General features: G+C 35.4%; 1 long non-coding RNA gene across 2 annotated transcripts in view; it reads left to right on the top strand.

The window, feature by feature from the left end:
- The first annotated feature begins 5,066 nt into the window (after positions 1–5,066).
- The window catches only part of LOC143435699 (uncharacterized), a 181,058-nt gene continuing 162,559 nt past the window's right edge, over positions 5,067–23,565 (top strand). For both annotated transcript variants that reach the window (XR_013106165.1, XR_013106166.1), the window contains exon 1: positions 5,067–5,161. This is a non-coding gene — a long non-coding RNA (uncharacterized LOC143435699). The remainder of the gene's footprint in view (positions 5,162–23,565) is intronic.

Raw genomic sequence — 23,565 nt, 5'->3', positions numbered from 1 at the left:
AGAGACTGAAATATTTTCACTATGAGTTTCATAGTTTCAAGTTGTTATTGATTCGCAAAATACATTAATTCTTCTCCCTTTCCAAAGTTAAGTCAGCTTTTAATTGAACTATCATAATAAAGTCAGCTTAAAGAAAAATTCTGATTGAAGAAAGTTCAAGCTAATGAATGTTTATTAGAGCTGATTGACTCCAAGGATCTAAACTGCGGGTTTGCTATAGAGATTCTTGGTAACCAGAGCATGTCACAAAGGCAATGCCATTAATAGTTCTCCATTTTGTTATCTAAAGAAAAAAAAAAACTGTGACTATACTTTACAAAGTTAAGCCTTTTTCTGCAAAAAATAGAATAGTTTTAAAAAGTTTAAGACATACTTTTTTTCAAACACAATTGAACATTTAATGTTAGCCCTTAGAAACTATTCTCATGTATGTTTTAAGCTTCTCTACAGTTACTGAATTATTACACCCTCATTGTTCATATCCTATTTACTTAAGTAATAATTGTTAGCAACATTTAGTTTTTAGAGGATTCTTTAAGGTAGGAAAAAGAAGATAGAATTAAGTCATTTTAGAGATATACTATGTTTATGATCAAATTGTTAAGCAAACAGCAAAACCCAAACCAATGAATAGTGACTTCATGCAGAAACTAAATTTTAAATGAAAGCGTATTCATTTTTTAAAAGCATTCTCCTTCATAATGGTCTTTATTTTAGACACTTTTAAATTCAAATAATTTCAGTGTTTGCATTTGAAAAGCTATATTTGGAAGTGCTAATTGCTGATTATTAACAGACAACTCAATAAGCAGACAGGAAAACATAAAAAGGATTACAAAGAAATGAATTCAATGCTGAGTCAAATTACATGCCAGAAGATGAAATAAGAATGCTAAAGGCAAGCACATACAGATAAGGTGTAAAGATTTCAGCGTTTGTCAGAGGATGTGTTTATGAGCTGAACAAAGAACAAAAGCAAAGTATTTGCAGAGTAACAAGCTATTCACACTTCATCCTTAGGTGGCATTCTCTTTGCTCATTATTTCCATAATAGTCCTTAAAATAAATAAAAATGATAAAGGGAAGACTAAGAAAAATGCTCAATGCTATATTTACATGCACCCAGACACTTTCTGATAATTTAAATGCAATTACTAAATTTAAGCCTCAAAGATGCATAGAAGCTGAATGCTGTTAATTTTCCCAGTTAACATATGAAATTCAGTTGGAGAGATTCACCTGCTTTCTCATGATAGTAGGTGCTAGAGCCTGAATCCCACCTGAAGGTGCTGGACTCCAGAGTTTGGGCGGTTAGTACAGATTTCTCAGCCAATAGTTTTCAGCTAGAGACTAGTACTCCACATTTAAATCACATGTTTATCAAATGCTTAAAAATCTGCCCAGTGTACAGCAACTTCATTAATTTGTAGAAGAGGAAATAATACATGGACCATTTGTTTCTTGGCTTAACCAAGATTGGACTGAGATATGGAAAGGCGGGTAGACGGTCCTGCCACTGCAATAATAGAATTCTATGAGGTATGTGTAGGTACCTCACCACCCTAATGACTGCATTGGGGGTCCAGCCCACACATGCATGGCTTCTAGTCAACTCTGTTCATTAAGTTGCTGTGAAAAGATATAGAGGAAGAGAAAAAGAAAGCAAGATAAGAACTAGAGTCTCTCTGTGTAAATCAGGGTCCCTGTAAATTATCCAGTTCTCTTTGTCTGAACCAGCACCTGTGAGTGCAAACCATGAACCAAGGTCTTTATGCATGGTCTAGAGTCACTGGTCATGAACCAGAACTTCTGTGCTTGAACCAGAGTCTTTACTCATGGCACAGAGAGCCTCTGTGCATGGACCAGAATCTCTGAGCATTGTTCTTTGGCTTCTGGTCAGGACAAAACCACTGCTTACAGAAACAATGACACCTCTGTCCACAGAGTCTGATTATTGTCAAGGGCAATAATCAGAACTGTTTTCCCCTCATGGTCTCTGCCTTAACTGCCTTCTGGCCTCATCACCACCACTCATTCTCTCCCTCTACAGGGAATTCTTTTAGAAAAGTGGAAACCGCATTAAACTAATTCTAGTAGTAAATCTCTGGCAAAAATATCATTTCCTGTTGGTAGAAGAGTAGTGTTTTGTGTAATACTTTAGTAAAGCATACCTAGTCAAGATGATTGTATAATTATAATTAATGGTTTATATGGTCCAGTTCTAATAACTTTTTATTATATTGAGAATAAAATAAAACCAATATAGAAATTCTTGAGGAAATGATAGGTTTACTTAGAAACGTTTGTTAATCTGGATAAGAGCACATCATGACAAAGTAAGAAAACAGACACAGGAAGTAGTGTTGTATACCTCTCCATTTTGTCTGATCCTCCTTACAATTTTGAAATGATCAGTGTAAATTATTATTGAATGAGATAATTGATTCCTCTAAACCTGATTAATGGTTGTGTTTGGCAGGGTTAGTGATTGCACTGAGGGCCATTTGAATGTTCTGTGAGTATTTTATTATTGACTTGTATCCCTTCCCTTTCTAAGTATAATGTTTTGTGCTACCTAAGGGCCCTATGTCAGCTATTTTAAAGATCATGTTTTGTTTGTTTGTTTGTCTGTTTGAAGCAGTGGAGTGGTTCACAAATTAAGACAGAAGTAAACTGTATAACAGCACATACAAAAGTAGAGAGATAGTAATATCACAGCTATGCAGAGATAAGTTTGTAGTAGCAGAACAAAGGTACAGTGGTTACATGGGTGAGAGGTGGAGTTTGGAATGCTAGGAAAGGAATTATGAACAAATATTCCAGGTTAGGAGCCGCAGATTACACTGAACCTGCTACATGGTTAATTATCTGATTAAAACACAGTAATGTAAAAAGATTGAAAACTCCTAGGTCCTGAGGCAAACTATCCTGGGCTATTTTTTAGGCCCCTATTTTCATTTACTGTTTATTTCTGTCTTTGATCTTTTATCCTTGGGACTATTCAGTAAATGTTTTATAATATACATACAGGCCTCTAGCTTACCTGAGAGCTTTAACAGATATATCTCCTACCTACCTGATGTTTCCACTTATGTATTTGAAAAGTGCTTTGATTTGTGATCCATTAATTACTTAAAATACAAAAATAGATTTTCTAGAATACAGAAAGAAAATTATACATGAACTACTGATTGATTATAAACACCAGAGAATACAATAGTTAGTTACAGTTTCCTAGAATCAATGTGTGATGTGAATAGTGGAAGCATATTTCATGTGTTGAAGAAGTGCCTCTCCCTGTTATAATATATAGTGGCAATAATAAAATCTAAGATCATATTTCTGTATGTACCAATTTCCAAGAAGAACCAGGAATTAGCACTATAATTTATTTCTTAGTATAAAGGAAATGGTTCTGAAAAAAAATATCCTTAGAAGGCATGGTCATTTTCTAATTTTCACGGAAGATACTTATATAGCCTTATACTACAGTGGGAGAGGGAATAGGGAGAGGACTTGGGTGGTGGGTTCAGAATCAGGTATGTGCAGGGACAGAAAAGATGGCTAGACGGACATAAGAATGAATAAAAATTTGTAATTGATGGAGGTTGGGAGATGGGAGGCATCTTGAGGACATGACAGAGACACAGGATGGGGAGATGCCCAAGAATCAATGGGGTGGCCATAGCTGTGACTCATAGTAATGGAGATATGGAATCTGAAGAGGCCACCTCCTGTAGCCAGACATGAATCCCAGTGGAGCAATAGGGACACCAACCCACCCACAAAACTTCACCCAAAATGTATCCATGTCTACAAGAAATGCAAGGACAGGGCATGAAGCAGAAACTGAGGGAATGAACAACCCATAACGGGCCCAACTTTAGACTCATTCCCTAGGTTAGGCGAGCTCCAATACCTAACTCTATTAATGATACTCTGTTATTCTTGCCAACAAGAGTATAGTATGGCTGCCCTCTGAGAGACTCTACCCAGCAACTGACTTAGAAGGATGCAAGGCCCAAAGCCAAACACTGGATGGAACTTGAGGACTCGTAAGGAAGAATTGCAGGAAGGATGGCTGGCCTTGAAGGGGATAGGAAATCCACAGGAAAGTCCAACAGAGTCAACTAACCTGAACCCCAACCAAAGAACATACACAGGTTGCACCTAGACCCCAGCCCCTTGGCCCCACTCAGACACTTACCACCACCACCCTGCCACACATAAATAGTAGATGTGCAGCTTGGTTTTCATGTGGGTCCTGAACAACTGGGGGAAGGTATTATCCCAAAAGCTGTTGTCTGTCTATGGGATATGTTCTTCTACCTGGGCTTCCTTGTCTGAACTCAGTGGGAGAGCATGTACCTAGTCTGGAAGAAATTTGATGAGCAATGTACCAGTGTTGGGAGATACCCATGGCCTTCACCCTGTCAGAGAAGAAGGGGAGGGAGAATGGGGGAAAATAATCATGGGAAGGGGTGTCTGGGGAGAGAAATGAGTGGAATGTGAAGTGAATAAACAAATAAATGAGCCATACAGTGTAAGTCAAATATAACACACTGTATCTAGCTAGAGGCTAATCAGACTTTTAATCTTCTTTGAATCTAGGTTGAATTTAGAGAACTGGAATGAATGCAGTGCAATATCACGACAAGAAGAAAGAAAACATCTTAATTTCAACCAAGGTAAGAAGCTGTTTATAGATTCCAGATGACAGTAAAGGAATTGCAAAATCATTTTTCAAGGTGCCTACTACAGGAACATGATAAAACGGCTTATGTGTTATAGCTTTATATATATATATATATATAATATTAATATATATTAATATATATTAATATATATATATATATATATATATATATATATATATATATATATATTACTATAAAGATCAGGCCAGATGAGTTCAGAAGATAAAATTCCTGCATCTCAAATGTTATTCTGCTCCTCTTCTTACAAAACTGAGTTACTGCAGCTGACTACACTTCCCACAATCCTTCTCGGATTTCATTCCACTCACCTAGCTCTTTCTTTTCTCCCCTCCTTAGAATCTGACAGGCCAGGGAGAATTCTGCTTTCAAAGGGATGCTTAGATTCTGTACTGATACCACCTAGAAATGTAAATGCTCAATGTCACACTGCTAAGGGGAGAAAGGTAAGACGATTTATTATAGGTTTTTATAATTTTTTAAGTGTTTGAAGAAAACAGTATCTTATTTTCAACTGCCTTTGTCACTTAATTTTTGTTCCATCTCTGCAAATTGCAAATAAAATAGAAAAAAAGCCATTTGGCAATATTACTAGTATGTATATTTGAAATGTGACATTAATATGATTACAAAGAATTCTCGGAGAAATCTCCCTTAAGACCTCCAATGTCTCTGAATGCAGCTAAGTGAATTGGAAAATAAGCTTGCACAAATGAATAACCTATTAGACAAAAAAAACCCATTAAGTTGCTATTTTTCCTAATATATATGCCATCATATTAGTAGAATTACAGACAATTTTAAGTAAGTTAGGGGGTTACTATCTTCATAACTAACACAGGCAAGTATATATTAACAACTGATTCTCAAATAATTTCCTGTTAGAAAGTATTTGTTTTACACTTTGCCTATAAGAACTTAATATTTAAATGAAAAGTATATTAAGAAAATATCAATTAATTACAACAAAATTTACTACTGTGATAATAAATATCTTTAAAAGCTAGTACTTACTATTAGTGGATTAATCCTGTTTCCTAAATAGTGTGGATTGTAGTTCTGACTGAAATATGTGCATTCACAGGCTGTACTTAACTGCCTCTGCCTGGGATTGACTTAAAACCAGCATATAGACATATGCCATGTATGAGGTTTACACAGTTGCAAAATATTAAACCATTTTTTAACAGTTAATTCTCTGAAAATAATGTGATTCGTGCATCATTTATTTTAAATACAATTTTGCGTCATAGGAATAAAAGGGATTTTTTATCTACAAATTAAATGCAAAAGACTTACTATAATACAGAGAACAGCACTCTGAAATTGCACAACTGTCTAGTGTGTAGTCATTTTCTCCTCTGTCCCTTCTCTCAAAGCATGGAGAAGAAATTCCATAAAATATAATCCAGAAAGAGAGAATATTGAGAAACAATGAAAGCCACAAAGATAGTCTGAGGTGATCAATACCACGCCAACTCTCCAGGCAAGCAGAAAATGGATTTATATTTAAGATTTATATTAAGCTCCTTTTCACACTTCTACACTGACTCTTACATTGTACACAGATAGTCTTAAACCACCTAGATTATAAATATTTCTTAATCAAGATATAGTCCTTCCAACTTCTAATTGGAGAATCTTGTCTTCATGAAGTCTTATGCACCTGGAAATAGAACAGAGTGGCACTCTTAATGGTCTGTTCTGATTTATCTTCAGTGTGCTATGTATACAACTGTGTCACAAAACCCAGAATTTCAATATATGTTTTTCTGCTTAAACTTGAGCAATGCCTTCAATACCAGGTTCTAGCAACATACATTTCTCAGTACCATCATATATTCATCCTTACTTCAACAATGATTAATAAATTACTAATAACAAATGCCTAGTGTTTTTCTTAGAAATCTTGTTAAATATGTCATGCTAAGGCACTTAATGTGAGAAGTTAGGTAGTTGGAAGAGGAAGTTATGATAACCCAAGATAAGTTGAATTCCAATGTTTCCACAGGTAAAGTTGAGCCAACTACATAATTTTGTGTTCAGAACCCCTATTTGTAACCTTTTCCTATGCTTCAGTCCTTGCTGGGGGATTGTTAGCTCTCCTGTGTGGGTGTGCACGTGGATCCTGTTGGCTCCTGTTGGGTGATTGTGGTTCCTGTGGCTCAGGGGAGCAGCAGAAGTGTGGGATTTTTGACTGAGTTCCCTCTGCATGGTGCTCGGCAGATGCTTGGGGCTCACACCCAGGCCCGAGGAGATCTCACTCAGTCTGAAGTTCCATGGGGTGTGTGTGTGTGTGCCAGGGCTCTTGAGTGGACATGGATGCCGGTGGTCTCCATCCTTTGGGCTCCCAGACAGCACCCCTCAGGAAAGAGACTCTTCGGTTACTGTACTCGCTTGGCTGACTTGTTTGCCCTGCTAGCTTGCTTGAATTGTCCCAGCTGCCACAAGGCTCATTAAAGGCCTTCTCCATGATTCCCCATGGCAGGCCCCAAAGACATGAGGAAGTCCATGGTTTTATAGGGTTTATTGTCATGACAGCAAGGTAGATGAATCTGGCTGTACCCACACACCCCCAGGGCAGGTCTTTGGTTAAATACCATTTGTAAGGAGGAGGGTCTAGGAAGGAATACTTAATTGGCTACACCCTCCAGCCTTTAGATATCTCATTAATATGAAAATCTCTTGAGGCTTAGGCCTGTAGTTACTCCCTCCCCTACCTGTGCTAGGTGACAGAAACCTCTTTGGGAGGAGCTGCATTGCCCTATGTACTGCAAGGCGGTGATCTATGGAGTCTGGAGTCTTGAAGTATGGCAAGATATGTGCCGTCTCTCACAGGCATGGACACCTGTTCGGTCTCCGACAACCTCTAGCCAGAGCTCTAACAAAAACCAAGCCATCATTTCATGGTCCAGCAACTATGTCCCAACATTTCTAAATTTCCTCTATCCTATCTCTAAACTTATTGAAGAAACTTAGCCACCAACATAGCTCTTGTGTTCTGTCATAATGTTATTTTCTATCTGAATAATTAGCTTGCATTGAATGCCTTCCCATTTTACCCAGCTATTTCACCCACAATCTAGGTAGTTCAATTCACCATTATGCACAGCATAGAGGATACAAAAGTGATTGTCAATAAATATATTTCATGAGAACATTAATGGGAAAGACACAAGTAATTACTGTAAAACATAGCATGTTGTCATCATTATATGATTTTTTGTTGTTGTTGTTCTAAAGAATAGATTTGCTGCCAGGAGTGTTTTTTATTCCAAATATTTCACCACCAACAATTTTCCAAAAGATCTTTATTCACTTGCTGAATACCTCTAGCCTGTGTCTGAATCCTTTAAGAACATCCAAATTTACTTCTAATGTCAAGCTCTGCTGCTGTATTCATGGAGCATGGAAGTAGAGTAGCACAATCAATTTGCATGGAAGCAGGGCCCAATTTTATTTGAAGCAAAGGAACAACTGTATTGATGTTGCTCCTGTATCAGTAATAGATGGCTCTAGCCTACTCTTTCCTTCTCATTCCTGTGCTCTTGCTTTGTTTGTCTTTCGATTCAAGGTCATCTTTGCTCTTGAATATAATCCTGACTTGGCTGTGATACTAAGTGAGAATCCTTGAAAAAGTTATAGATTCACTAAAGGTCTAGTCATAATCATCATGTGTTATTCTCCATTTCCCAAATCCCTGGCTTCAAAAAACTGATTTTTTTTATCTGCTCTGGACTGCTATTTGCAGAGTCTAGAGAAATAGGCAGACTGACCCAGGGATGAAGGATCTTCTCTGGCCCATAGGCTGGTTTGGCTGCCTTGGCTCATAGGTGAATAGTTTGTCATTCTTTGTGTTAGGCAACAACATGATTTTTTTTTTTTTTTTTTTTTTTTTTTTTTTTGTCGTCATCTTGTCACAAAGTAGAATCACCAAGGAAGAGGAATCTCAAGTGAGAATTTGCCTCCATTACATTGGCTGGTGGATGTGTCTATGGAACATTCTTTTGATCATAGATTAATGTAGGGATCCAAAGGCCACTGTGGAAGATGTGAATCTTGGGTGTATGAAAAGAATACTGATTAAGCCTTCTTAGTTTCTGCCTCCAGGTTTCTCCCTTGAGTTTCTACTTTGGCTTGCTTGGCTCAATAATGGAGTTTTGTATTAGACATTAAAGTACCCAGGACAGAAAAACTAAAGATATGACATTGAAATAAATATTGGTCCACATAGGTTTCATATAAAAAGGAATATTCTTCATATAAAGGACTTTCATAGCAAAGTCCTTATCTTACGACAATTGGAAAAATGATGGAAAGCTAACCATACTCAATTGTGATGTGTTGACATATCAAGATGTGTGCATACACTTCATATCCTTTTGAATGTCCTAACACACACACACAGACACGCACACACACAAATGTGTGCGTGTGTGTGTGTGCGCGTGTCTGTGTGTGTAATACATATGTGTGTGTGTGTGCGCACGTGCGTGTCTGTGTGTGTGTATATCTGTGCATGTATATCTCTGTCTCTATCTCTCTATATGTCTCTATCTATCTATCTGTCTATCTATCTATCTATCTATCTATCTATCTATCTATCTATCTATGGTTTCATTTCTGTATTCCACCCTGACCTAAAACTCACTTATTCCTCTTTATTTTAGAACTCACACCAGTGATACTACTTAACATAGCCTCCACTTCAGGTATTATTTGCTTTGAGCAATAGTAAGTCAGCTAAATTCCAATCACCTTATGGAATGTACATCTATGAGAAACAGACACATACTTTGACTGGTTAGTTAACAGACTGCAGCTGGATCTAACATTTTCTATTATCTTCCACCTTTAAATAGTCAGCCTGATTCAGTAGCCTGAGCACTCATAGAATTAAAAAAAAGATACCAAGCTCCTGTTTTTGAAGGCATTCTGGGTATCTACCCTTCTCTGCCCTTGGTTTAGATAAAGAATGAGGAGGACTGTCATTTCCTCTTTCAAAGACATTCTGCACATGCTTTTTGTGATCTTCAGAATGTGTCTAATTTTGCTGCCTATGAATCAACATCGATGTTATCTGCTTCCACTTATAGGAGTTTTTTTTTTTTTTTTAAATGTCCATATTGAAAAACAAAACAAAAACTCTCAACAGCTTTTGTTTTCAACTCTGAGAAGAAAAGTAAATTGAAGAACAGTGTAAATTCCAATCACCATTCTTTACCAACCAGATTCTAACCTCATCACCATGGGTATGACTTAACATCACTCAGGTAATAATAAATACATAAAAATGAAGCAATTTGACACAGGTAGATGATTAAGAGATATTTAAAGCCCTCTGGGAGAACAGCTTTGCTGAGAATGCCTGTAGATGTTAACAAGGTTGAAGGGAGCAGAAATTTGGTATGGAATGGTGGGAGCTGTAATAATTGTGGGCTGAAGAAAGTGAGAAAGTAAAAAGTTTCTATCTTGGTAGGTTTCTTGTACACTCTTGAGTTCTAACTATAGATAAGTTACTTTTTAACAGCACCTTACACAAAGAAAATAGAAACCTTCCATACAAACTGTAACAGCTGCTAGGGAACACTTGCCAGAAGAAGAGTGGACAAATACTATTTGTGAAAAGAATATACCTATCCATTTGTCTTCAGGATAACCTAGTATCCATGGAGATGTGTGTAAGATTATAGTTGAGATATGAGATAGAAGTTTTCTGAAGGGGGCAGTTCTGATGCTAATTGGTTCCCCAATTGGTTCTTGATTTGTCAGTAAAGAAAGCTGGGGGCCAATTGCTATGCAGAAAGTACAGGTGGGACTTCTGGTCCTAGGAAGATAAGGGAAATGCACAGAGGTGGGAGGATATTCTGCTATGATATGAAGGGAGAACACAGCAAGCATGCGAGATCTCTGGGGGGAGCTGGGAGCCTGTGGCCACTACTACAGGCAGGTGGTCAAGGATGCTTGTCAGAGGTAGGTAGGAAGAGCCATTAAGTTTAGGGCAGGAGAGATAGAGATAGTAAATTAGTAAGGGCTCGATTTTCCAGGCAGGAGATATCTGTGCCCAGCAATTGTGCCAAGAAGGCAAGTTGTAAAGTAACAAACCATGTGTGTGTTTTTTATCCACAGATTCAAGCAAGGTGGGAAGGGGCTGGTAGTGGGGTCACCTCTCAGAGCTAAAGTCAGGTGGAGCAAAAGGGATGGCAGGTAGGAGCTAGTAGCTTGGCGGGTCCTGGAGAAAAGGGGTAGTAGTGATAAAACCACACGTACCAGTTTTCAACTGGGAGAAAGTAATAGTTAACAAGGAAAAATAAATTACCAGAGAATTATGGAATCTTTAAAAGAAAAAATTTTTAAACCTAAAATTTGGGTTAGTACAGAAGAAAGATCATAATTTTTTTATACCACAAATGTGAGACTACTGAAATACTGGTTACAGCTTTAGTTTACTTTTCTCAATAGTCTCTTATTACTCAAGTGTCTCCAGTGCTCAAAAGAGTGTATGCACTTGAGGGTGGGTGAATAAAAGGCCTTTCATAGTAGGGGACAGCTGAGAACATCAAGAAAATAGAAGCTGACTTTTATATTCTAGGCATAGTCTGTAACCCAAGTACTTCCATTGGATGAGCTCCATAGATATCCAGGAATGCCTTATCTCTTCAGTGTCTACAAAGAAGGATGCTGAAAAGTTCCATTGGGGCGTCCAAGATTCTCCAATATCAAAGAAACAGCTAGGTTTGGAATCCACAACAAACTGCAGTAAAAGACTTCTTTTCCTATTTTTCATGGTCAAACTGAGCTGTAGCAAAGAACACTGAAGACCATTCTACTCAGGCAGTGTGAGGGTGAGAAAGTTCTTCAATATGTGGTTGGTGGTGGAAGCTTCTGAGGAAAGACCAAGTAAAGTTTCTGTGTGAAACCCTCAGATCAACAGAGATAAGAAAGCACTCTACAAATGAAAGAATTTTGGTTCCCTGTTCACATACCAGATTGTCTTCCTATCAAGTTGATTTCGCCCAGATAGCAATGAAAGGGAGAGACACACAGAGATAAAAGATGTAGGAATAGAGACTGTTAAAGGCACAGAATCAAAACCTTAACAGATTCTGGGGAGACAAAAAGACAGTACTAATTTTGTAAAGTTGTCCATAGTCAGTCACTGCTTGCTGTCATCAGCACAAAGAAACCAAGAAACTCTTTACAGTGGTCTTTAATTAAAAAAAAAAAAAAGTTTTCCTCCACAAGTTCTCCAACATTTTAATTTTCGTCAACTTAACTTTAAAACAATCTATTTATGACATTAAAACAGATAAAGTGAGACTTTATGAATGCCAATACTATGTTGCTTAATGGTTTCATTGCCTAGTGTTCTGATAAAAGATCTATGGTGTATGATTTTTGAACTACAAACTTTGATGTCTTAGGCTGACATTTATAAGTTAACTTTTTTCTTAATTTTCAATCACCTTCAACAATCTCAATTGTTTCAAGAAATCCTTTTCATGTATCACATTAAAATACAGACAAGTAAATAAGTTATTTTCCTTTCTTTTCAGGGAAATATGGCAAATGGTTTAATGTGAAAGGAATAGCAAAACAACATGATATTAAGTATAACTGATATAAAGATCTATAAAATTCATGAAAGAGAGCATAGCCGCTCACCTACAGTATCAGGAGAGTCCTACTTTAATTCCACCTAGAGTTTATATAGCGTACAGTCTTGACATGCATTAAACCTCCCTTGTGTTAGGACTGTTCAGTATCCCTTCCAAATATAAACATATAAAGTCACTTATAGTTGGGAATAACCTAGTAGTACACCCAAAGTTTATAACTGAGAGATTAATCTTGTTCACTATTGTACTATTCCTCAACCCATTTTGAAATTCTGGTTAAAAGCATTTCATTTAAGAATGATATACAAGCATGTATAAATATGAACTACTTTCAAGATAAAAATGATACTATAAATTCTTAGCCCATATGGATAGGCACATTTACAAGTTATAATTAAGGGACCTGGTGACATGGATCAATGGTTAAGGATAATGACTATGAAAGCATAGAGATCCTCAGCATCGACAAAAAGCCAGTAGCAGCAAACATTCCTCCAACTCCGGCAGTTTAGGAAGTAGAGATATGACAGCAGGAGCTAGCTGGACCTCAGCGTTGTCTCACCAGGTTCAGCAGAATTAAAAAAAAAATGAATCTTAGAGTGATAAAGGTACTCAGCAATTTCTTTTGCCTGCCCCTCAAGTCTAGAACATAAACACAAATAGTTCATATATGTGTACAAAGGCAAAGGAAGTAAGTAAAAAAAAAAAAACAATAAATTTAAAAAGTCATAATGGCAAAAAATCTTTGAAAGCAAGGATTTTAATAAGTACTTGTCCAGGCCAGCTGGACAATCAAGTGTGACTCTTATACCCTGTGGAGAGGACTGAGATGCGTGAGAAAATAAGGAGGCACAGCAAGTCAAGAAGTCTGATCAAGCTGGCAAAATTTTTAATGTTCACACAGGTTATATACTCTAAAAACAGGATATGGGGAGGGTTAGGAAAAGAAAGAGGGCATTGCAGGTGGAGGAAGCTAGCTCTGCAGCTGCAGGGTCTAACTAAGTTATTCTCACAAAGCCTTTCCGTTACCAGGGGTTCTAAAAACTTCAATTTAGCAGGATATTGGCTAAATCTAAAGATCAGGAGGAAGGGTTACTAAGGTGGGTTGCTATGAGGCCTTGTTTGATGTTCTGAGAACTGACAAGTGAATCATGGAAGGTAAGCAGAAAGAAGAACAGTAGATAGGAGAGCCAAGGGTGAGTGTTTGCCAAGAGTAAGGCCTTGCCATTGCTTCCCCCAAGTACTGATTGAATAAATCAGTGCATACAATTCACAGTAGTGAAAAAAAGTCTGTGGAAAAAAAATACTGTGAATCAAAAAATCTAATAGCCTAATAAACATGTGAGAAATTTCTGTAACATCTCTACTCAAAAATAAAATTTTAAAATAAATCAGTAAGATTAAAAGACTAAAGAGATTTTAATTTCATTTTTTTAGCTTTTCATAAATAAAATAAAATATTGGGACTTGGGAGATATCTCAGTGGTTAAGAGCACTTGTTGCTTTTACAGAGGACCTAGGTTGCTTTGCAACACTTACATAGTGTCTCACATCATCTGTAATACCAGTTTCAGGTTATTATCCATCTTCTTCTGATGTTTGCAGTCACCTGATACACATGGTGCACATACATGCATGAAAGTAAAAATCATACACATAAAAATTACCAAATATAAAAAAATGGTAAATTTTAAAAAAATAATCAGAATAAAACCTGGTTTTACATCTTGGTATAAATATGCATAAATATGTATGCACATATGCATATATATGCTTAGATGTTTTGATTTTGCTGAGCTGCATTAATTACTTTTGTCCTGCTGTGATCAGCTACCATAATTAACAGAAACCTATGGAAGAAAGAGTTCATTTTGGATTATGACTCTGGAGAGATGAGACCCTCAGAGCAGGGAGGCATACCAGCAGACAGCAGGTATGTTGACAAGAATTAGGAAGCTGAGAGATCATATTCTTAACCACAAATAGAAAGTACACAAGAGTAAACTAGAAAGGCAAGGCTATGAACTCTCAAGGGCAACTGTATTCGTTTATTTATTTGAACAAGGCTATACCACCTCCAGAGACTACCATCCACTGGGAACTAAGTGTTCACGCATTTGAGCCTATAGAGAACATTTTTATTACAACCACCAGAGCTGGAGATTAAGACAACCAAGGGTCTTGGAAATGCTGAGCAAACAATACACTCTTAAACTCCATCTCTCATCTTGGCTGTGTATTTTTTTTCCTTAAGTAACATTTGATAGCTTTAATTTCGTCAGCAAAAATTCACATGAAGGAATAAAGAAGTAGGTATCTAAGAGAAGTATGTATTAAATTGTTCTTGTTTCCTTCCACTGTTCTCAGTGAGTATCAGTAGATGCTGAGTCTCTTCTATCAGAATGAGCAAGTAGCTTAAAGTGGAACATATATTTTCATGTGCAAACAGCTTACAGTTTCTCCTCAGTCTTCCAATTAATACAAGTGATTCATGTTTCTAGTTATAACATCTGTTGGTTTGACAAAGACAAATTCTGTGGCAGTTTATTCAGATTACCTATGAAGTAGTTGAATGATTTTTATGAGATGGATGAGATGAAAAAAATAGATAATGTACTAGTAGTTGTAATGTGTTACTATTAACCTATGAAAGTCAGCAATTGCACAGTGCATTATTGTCTTGCATCTGGATATACAGTGATTGGATTAATGGCAGTCTATCTGAAGTTAGAAAGAGACTATCAGAGCCCCTCCCTCAGGTGTCCTCCAGACATGGTGTATTCTTTTTATTATTCCTAAATAGTTAATCACTTACATATTTATTTATTTAGGTGGTATTTGAGCTTGGGTGCATATGCTTGTGTACTGTGTGGTGGACAAAAAAGGACTTTTGGGCATCCTTCTTTGTAGCTTTCCACTTAATCTTTCAAGAAAGGGGCTTTCCCAGGCAGGAAATTGGTAACTGCCAAGGATCCTCTTGACTCTCTCAGAGTTGGGTTTAGAAGCAGATGGAAGATACCCAGCTTACAGTAGTACATGGATATGAACTTCAGTCCTCACAGATGTACAGCAAGTGTACTTTTCCTTGAGCCATTTGTCCAGTGTTGATACATTACAATGATTAAATTAGCTATAATTCATGGCATTGTATATATGAAAACATGTGAACATGATATTCTTATTTCTTCAAAGTTTTTTATGTATCATATGCACCAATGGGTTGTGTTTACTTATACATAATTGTATACCAGAACATTCGTTACTCGTTTTGCTGTTTACTTTTTATTATTTTAAATATTTTTTTTTAATTTTCATTAGCATTTAATGGTAAGTAGTGAGAAAATATCAGATACTATAAATGATGTGATGTAACCTAAAAAGCTTTGGAGGATCATCTGAAATCCAAGCCACTATTTCAGATTGTTAGATGATTACTTATACATGCCTAAAGTACCTTTTGACTTCTGTAACAATTATCAATTGGGTTGTAAAAGAATGAGATCATGTTGAAAATACACTAAGTAAGACATGCTTTCTTAGACAAATGAAAGGTCATAGCTATCCAAAACCAAGAATCTCAAATAGTATAATAGCCCACTCTCAGTTCCTTAATAACAAAAATACACTGGTTTTTGTTCCATAAAATTTAAAATTCAATTTTAAACATAAAAAAAATTATTTAAGCTTTTAAGGGGTGATTTCAAACTTTTGATACATCCATATTACTTTCTAAACCATATTATACTAAATTGGTTAATAATGAGGCAGAGACTAGAAGTTTGAGCTTCAAGTAAATCACCCCACTCCATTAATAGCTGCTTAGTTATTTGTATCCTTAATCAAAACATGATTTTTAAAGCACCTTAATTGAAACAAGAGTTTAACCTTTACATTATTCTGATATATTTGGGTGTCCCCAACACCCTTAAACATAAAGAAAATATGATAACATTTATGTGAATAGTTATTTCCCCTAATCGCTGAAATATCAAGAAATCGCTGAAACCAATCAAGTTTTGACATTCACATTTTAAGTTTGAACTATAAAGATATAATAATTTATATGTCATATAAGATTATCACTGAGACAATTTGAACTTCTATCTTTTAAATTAAATGTGAAATATTTGTTAAGACATGACCCAGAGTTATGGAGCAGTTCCCAGTCTTATCAATTGTTTACTTCCTATGAAGTAAACTCCTAATGAAGAGCCAAGGGTTCTGACTCAGTCTGTTTACAGAGTTATTTAGACTTTCATGATAATAATCATTGGTGTTGCTTCCTAGGTTGTTGTCATCTGACTAGAACTTTATTTTCCTGACTCTGTTCTAAGTAAGTAAACTTGACAATTGAACTGGGATGGCACAATGCTTCATGTTTAGACTAATGGAAAAAAATGTTAGAGGTCAGTCCTACATCAAGCTACAGATGGTTAAGTTTAACATATATTCTAGAATGTTACCTCATAATACTTAAATTCTTTCAAGTCATATTATTAAAAAGTCAAGAATGGTATCTTTGCCAAACCAACATGAGGAGCCCTTATCTAATTTCTCTTTGGGGCTTGCTTTATCTCCTTTAAGGAATATAAGTTATACATTTTATATTTTCAATAGAAACTCTACTTTAGTACAGTTTCTACAAAAAGCTTAATTTCATATCATAGAATAGCATATTCATCATGAAAAATAACTATTACTTATTTATGGTTAATGATTTTTTATAATCCTCTCCTTTAATCAATTTTATATGTTCACTGCATTGCTATCATCTTCAGTCATTGTGACCATGGACAATCGGGTGTTACATGAAATAAACCAGAGATAGGAGAAATAATCTCATTATATCAGAATCTCCCTCAGATGAATAACCTAAAAATGTAAACACAAGGGGATGGGGGAGTAAAGATTAGTATGATGATAACCAGAGCCTGTGATGGAAGAGGAGAGAGAAAAATAATTGGTCAAAACTTTAATATTTCAATAGCATGCATTCAGAGGACACCCATTTAAGTATTCTCCTTACTTCTAAATTATCTGACCTGTGGAGTATTTCCAGGTTTGTCTATCACAACCAGTTATTCAGTAGCTCACTTTTGTCTCCAATAAGATGGGATCATCATATGAAAGAAACAGATGAACTTACACATAAGGTTGTTGGCTGTCTTTTTTTTCCAATTAGTTTCTGTTGACTTTTACCTATGTGTGTAGACTTATGGATAATTTTCCTAAAGCATTTGCTTAGAAACCATGCCAGTAAGTTTTTAGGGAGAAAAACTGTCTTGTCCTTAAGCACTGAAGAATGTTTTTAATATTTAAGATTGTCTTACATAAAAGATGCATAAATGAGGTTAAAGCTTAACCTTGTGATTGTAAAATGTAGTTAATAATTTGTCTTAGAGACAAAGCAAAGTATTGTTTCTTTACACAAGCACATTAATCAATAGGAAAAAGGAAAAAGTAATGATATTTTTATCAGCATTAATAGATAATTCACAGTTCTATGGGATCTGACAGTCTGGTCCCGCCTGTGGACAAACCAAACATACATGTGATACACATACATACAAGCAGGCCAACACTTACACACAAAATTAAGAAATAAACAACAGATAAACATTTTTTAAATCACATTTTTCATATTCTTTGAAATCCTTAGAGCAACCAGAATTTTATGTACTGCATTTACACAATCTAACAGAAGAGAAAAATTTAGTCACTGGTATATTTAATCATTAATTTTTCATTGCATAGGTAACAAAATAACTGAACAAGGGCTTAACACCATGTAATTTCCATTACATTGTTGATAATATTTTTCATACCTTCACTCAACTACTAAAACTTTGATTCCATTGCTATGACAAATATTGATATCATATATTAAATGAAGTTCAGCATGTATTTATGAAGAGTAGTTATATTCTCTGGTGATTCTTAATAATATTCTTTTAACTTGTTCTATAGAAACCCAGTATTTTTATGGATGTGGTAGTGATTATGGGAAGACTATTGAGTGGGTAGCTGATGAAAAGTATACTTAAAATGTTCCTCCAAACTGACCAAAATTACTTTAGCAAACTATTATGAATTTATGAGTCATTATTAGGAATTTAAGAGAAATAGGAAATTTTACTCTTGAATCGGTAGTAGAAAAGTTAATGGTCCATTCTTTCTAAATCATACTAACGGCATAAATTAAAGTTAGCTCAATGGTCTCTGCGAAACACAGAGATACAAAACCATAGAAACTATTACTAAAAGTCTGTAGCTCAGTAAAATTAGTCATGAAATGTAGCAACTAAGGTTTTTAGATCTGTGCAAAAATTCTATGAAATGAATACCTAGTAAAATTTTCATTATGATTCTAAAACACTAAAGTAGGCTCAGAGCTCTTGACCCAAGTAGGCCATCCAACTCATGTTAATACATATAAAAAATTATCAAATCCAATTAAGATAATTGTCATAACTCTAATAATTTAAGGTATAAATATTACATAAATTTATATATGAAAAATAACATATACAATAAAATTGAGATTATTGGGTTCAATGAAAATATTATTTTCAAAAGTACCAGAAGCATAAGCCTATTTATGTGCTAACTACATTTCTTCTCAAATATTTATTGTTAATGGCATAAAATATTAAAATTAATAATGAAAAATAGGATCTTGAAATGAATTATTCAGTTCTCAAATAATTATTCTGTTTAGTTGATTTAGTGCTGGAAAAGAAAATGGAAAATTCACAGTGAAAACTCAAAAGGAAATGGTACCTCGCTAGATCACTGCATATTGGAGGTGGGGGAAATTTTATTTGCATGACTGTTAATGTAAAATATAATCCAGCTCCATCATTCTTCAGAGTTTAGACCTAGAGTTAACATTCATCATGTTTAAATGCTATAGTGGACAATCTAGTGTTTTCAAATAAAAAGATAGTCTAAAGGGAAATATATGCATACAAAAAAGCTATTCTAAAATATCAGTTTTATTTTACCTGATATAGAATTAATATTCTACTAAAAACAATGCATGAATATATATATATATATATATATATATATATATATATATATATATATAATCAGTTTAATTTCCTTTTTCTCTTGAGAAAATTTAGCTCTTGATTTTGAAAGTTTTAAGAAAAAAAAACATAAAACATAAGGGAGAATGCTTGCCAAGTTTATTCAGAGATATACAAAATCCCCATAGAATAACCAGTTCCCAAATGGTAATAAAATCACTGCTAACATCTTTATTAAAACCGTATGCAGTTCTGCTATAGTGAAAAACAGAACACCACTGAACTTTAGTCCTATCTGCTGTACTGAACAGATAAGCCATGAAACAAGGATCTCCTTAGAAATCCAGGAACGAAAAATGTCTTTTGCTTAATGAGCTTTACTTGATGCATACTCTAATTTCTTTCTGTGGTAGATTCTAGGGTTCCATGATCATGTGGCATGGGAGGCTGTTACAGTGTGAGGCTGCTACTTGGAGCTACATGACAGTAAGTCAGGCTTTGAGAAAATGAAAGCAACTGGGAAAATTTTGCCTCCTTGCTAATAAACACACGAGTAAAACAATGGCAGAGATAAATGATATATTCATCAATGTGATACCAGCCTGTCTTTTCCTCCTTCTTCCTCCCGCCCGCCTTCCCTTCCTTTCTTCTTTCCTTTCCTAGTTAACTTCAATTTATTTTGATTTTAGTGTGGTATCCAATCCAATATTACAAAGGTCAGTAAGAAGGAACTTATACTACAGTCACTTATTTTCAGAGAAAGGGAAGAAAAACACACATCGACAGGGAGCTTCAGGAGCCACTGTGTGATCTATGATCAGTTTCCTCAACTGTTTCTCATGTGTGTCTAATGCTTTCTTTATGTTTTGTTGGAAGAAAGGAAACTTTGTTCTTTATAGTAATGTCACTTTAAGAAGGATGGTTGAGAAACGTGGTTTTGAGAAAAATATCTCTCTTTTAAGATTCTTTAGCGAAGGATAGGATCTGAAGAATTCCCTGTGGTTGCTACTTCTTCCTTTACCCTTTGAAATCTTATGTTCAATCTGCTATAAAATGATCATTAAGTCGATCTGTTTATTGAGATGACAATACTGGCTATAAATCTTAGGCATCTGTAAAGCCATAATGCAGATGGTTTCTTTCATTACACTTGAGCTTTTTCTATAGCTTATTGATTGTCTTAATCATTTGAGTTTTTACTTAAAAATATGTACAATAACACTTTTCAAAAGAAAATACTTTATCTGAATTTTTATAATGGAATTTGACTCATATCTGATTGATAGGTTAGTTGAGGATGAAACTCTACTTTCAAACCAGTATTCAAGTCTGTACCAGAGTATTTCTACATTTTTGTGATTATATTATATTTATATTTATTTTCCAGAATGTTTTTGTTTGGTTTAAGTTTTATAGATTTTATTAATGATATTCTCCTTCAAGAACTTTAAGCAAGCATATATAGCATTTTGGTTCCTCTCATTTTCCAATTTCTCTTATGTCCCTTCTATCCCTGTCAACATTGAGGATTCCATGACTTCCTCAGCCATGGAGTTTTTAAACTTATTCTATGCACTAAGCATAGAATTCCTTTCAATTGAACCACAAAGAACTTGGTTGCCTTTATTTCAGATATGTTGCTATTGTAACAGTCACTTATCTTGCCTGGTCATTTAGTATTGTAGTTCAGAGACAAACACCTAGGTAAGCCTGTTGATGCTTTTTGTTCTGCAGCGTCCTTCAGAACACCTTCAGGCATTATAAAATGAGCAATTAGAAAAAAGTACTCATCTCAGGCTAACTTGAATTTTCCATACTTCACAAAGTGTATGTGATGTTTTCTGGAATGAAGTTTTAGATAGTTATGGTAACAAAGTAAAAAGGATGGCAAAGGCTTACACTGTTGTTTGGGAAGCCTCTGGGGATCTCCTCAAGTAACAATTCACATAATGAGGTATCCCACTCCTGGCTTGGAGATTTTTGTTTGAAAACCCCATGGCTTCTAGTAATAGCACCATATATTCTAGCAGGATTTCTCCCTCCTCATTCTAATTTATCTATGTGGAAACTTACATGAATTTATTTTTCTTCTCCTTACCCCTCTAACTTTAATTTATTTCTCAAAATACAAACAGAAATACAACACCACAACCAAGAAAACAAAATTAAACTCCATCCAAAATGAAATAATATAAACCAAAATATAACAAAATAAAAGCACACACACACACACACACACACACACACACACACTGAAAAACAATGAAATCCATTATGTCCATCAGATATTCCTGACCATGAGGTCTGCCCTAAGGTGGTTGATATACCCAGCATCACTTCGCTTGAGAAAACTTATTTTTCTTCTCCCAGTAGGTATAAATGACAGTTCAGTTGTTAATTTTACCATAGTGTTTAGGTTATATAATCCTTCATTTAAAAAAAATAGTGAAGTAAAATATAATGAAATAAAAAATGTATCATATCAAAGTTGAACAAGACAAATAAAAAAAGGAAAAGGACACAACAGAAAGTGTAAGAACCAGAGACCACATGTTCATACACTCAAGAATTCCCCACCCAACCCTCACTAAACTAGAAGCCAGAATATAAGTGCAGACCTATGTAGGCATGTCACATGCTGCATCTGAATCTGTGAGTTCATATGAGCTTTGCTGCTGTTGTTTCAGAGGGCTCTGTTTTCTTAGAGATGTTTTCTCCATCCCCTCTTGCCCTTATGCTATTTCCATCTCCTATTTATGAGGTTCCTTGTGTTCTGAGTGGATGGATATGATGGAGACATTCCTTTGAAGGCTGAGAGTTCAAGGTCTTTCAGCTCTCACTCTGTATAATGTCTTTCTGTAAGTCTTTCTATATTTGTTTCAATTTGCAGCAGAAGAAAGCTTCTCTGATGATGGCTGAATAAGGGACTAACCTTTGAGTATAGCAGAAAATCATTAGGAATCATTTTTTTCAGACCAGTGCTATTTAGTTTTACCTTAGATACCTAGGCTATCTAACCTCTCATTCTTGGTCTTCCAAGCAATGTCATGGATTGGTTCTGTCTCATGGAGTGAGACTTAAGTCAAATCAGTTATTGGTTGGTAATTTCTACAAGTATTGTGCTATCATTGCTCTAGCAAATCTTGCAGGTACTACACTATTTTCAATAAAGGGTAATGGCTAGCTTGGCATACTTTTTAATAGCTCTCAGAACACCTTTCTGTACTAAAGACACTGCAACATAGGAATGAAGTCTACATAAGCAACAGCTCAGCATCACCATGTTCAGTGAATTGTGTGGGCATTGCATTCACTAATGGAGTCTTGCTATCAGGGCGTGGATAGAAATCTACAGTCTCTACAACACACTGCATTGTTTGGAAATTTCTTGTTGGACCCCATTGGCAAATAACTCAATTAGATGCAACCCAATATTGATACTGGAACTTACATTTGGTAATGGTGATGGCCAGTTAGGGAACCATTATTTGATAATTTCATTTAGATATTTCATACACACACACACACACACACACACACACATGCACAAACATATATGTGTGTTTCTAATATGTTAGATTTCCATACCACCCTTTAAATGCCCTGTAATTTTAGCTGTATGTTTCCTTTCAATCTCTCTTTCAACCCCCTCTTCCTTTACCTTCTCTTATTGATCCCTCATTAAAGCACCATTCATTCTTATCTATCTATTCTATTTCCCTTTCCTAACAAGAGCATTTGGTTCCCACTTGTCTAGTGGTTCTCACAATTTGGGTTATGACCCCTCTTGGATCCCAAATGACCCTTTCACGGGGGTTGCATATCAGATATCCTGCATATCAGATATTAACATTATGATTCTTAAGAGTAGCAAATTACAGTTATAAAGTAGAAACAAAAGTAATTTTATGCTTGGGGATGGGTCACCACAACTCAAGGAAGTGTATCAAAGCACCACAGCATAAGGAAGGTTGAGAACCACTGTTGTAATCCCTCACTCTACATCACCCTTTGTGGTTCTAGGGATTGTAGCTTGGTTATGAAAAAGCTCATATTTACATATAAGTAAATAGATACCATGTTTGTCCTACTGGGTCTGGGTTACCTAACTCAGAAAGGTATTTTCCTAATTCCATCCATTTGGTTTAACATTTCATGATGTCATTTTTTTAACAGCTGAGTACTTCTCAATTGTGTAAA

Source organism: Arvicanthis niloticus, chromosome 22 (assembly GCF_011762505.2).
Source record: "Arvicanthis niloticus isolate mArvNil1 chromosome 22, mArvNil1.pat.X, whole genome shotgun sequence".
In the NCBI taxonomy this organism is placed as follows: Eukaryota; Metazoa; Chordata; class Mammalia; order Rodentia; family Muridae; genus Arvicanthis; species Arvicanthis niloticus.
This window is presented reverse-complemented; position numbering and strand designations above follow the sequence as displayed.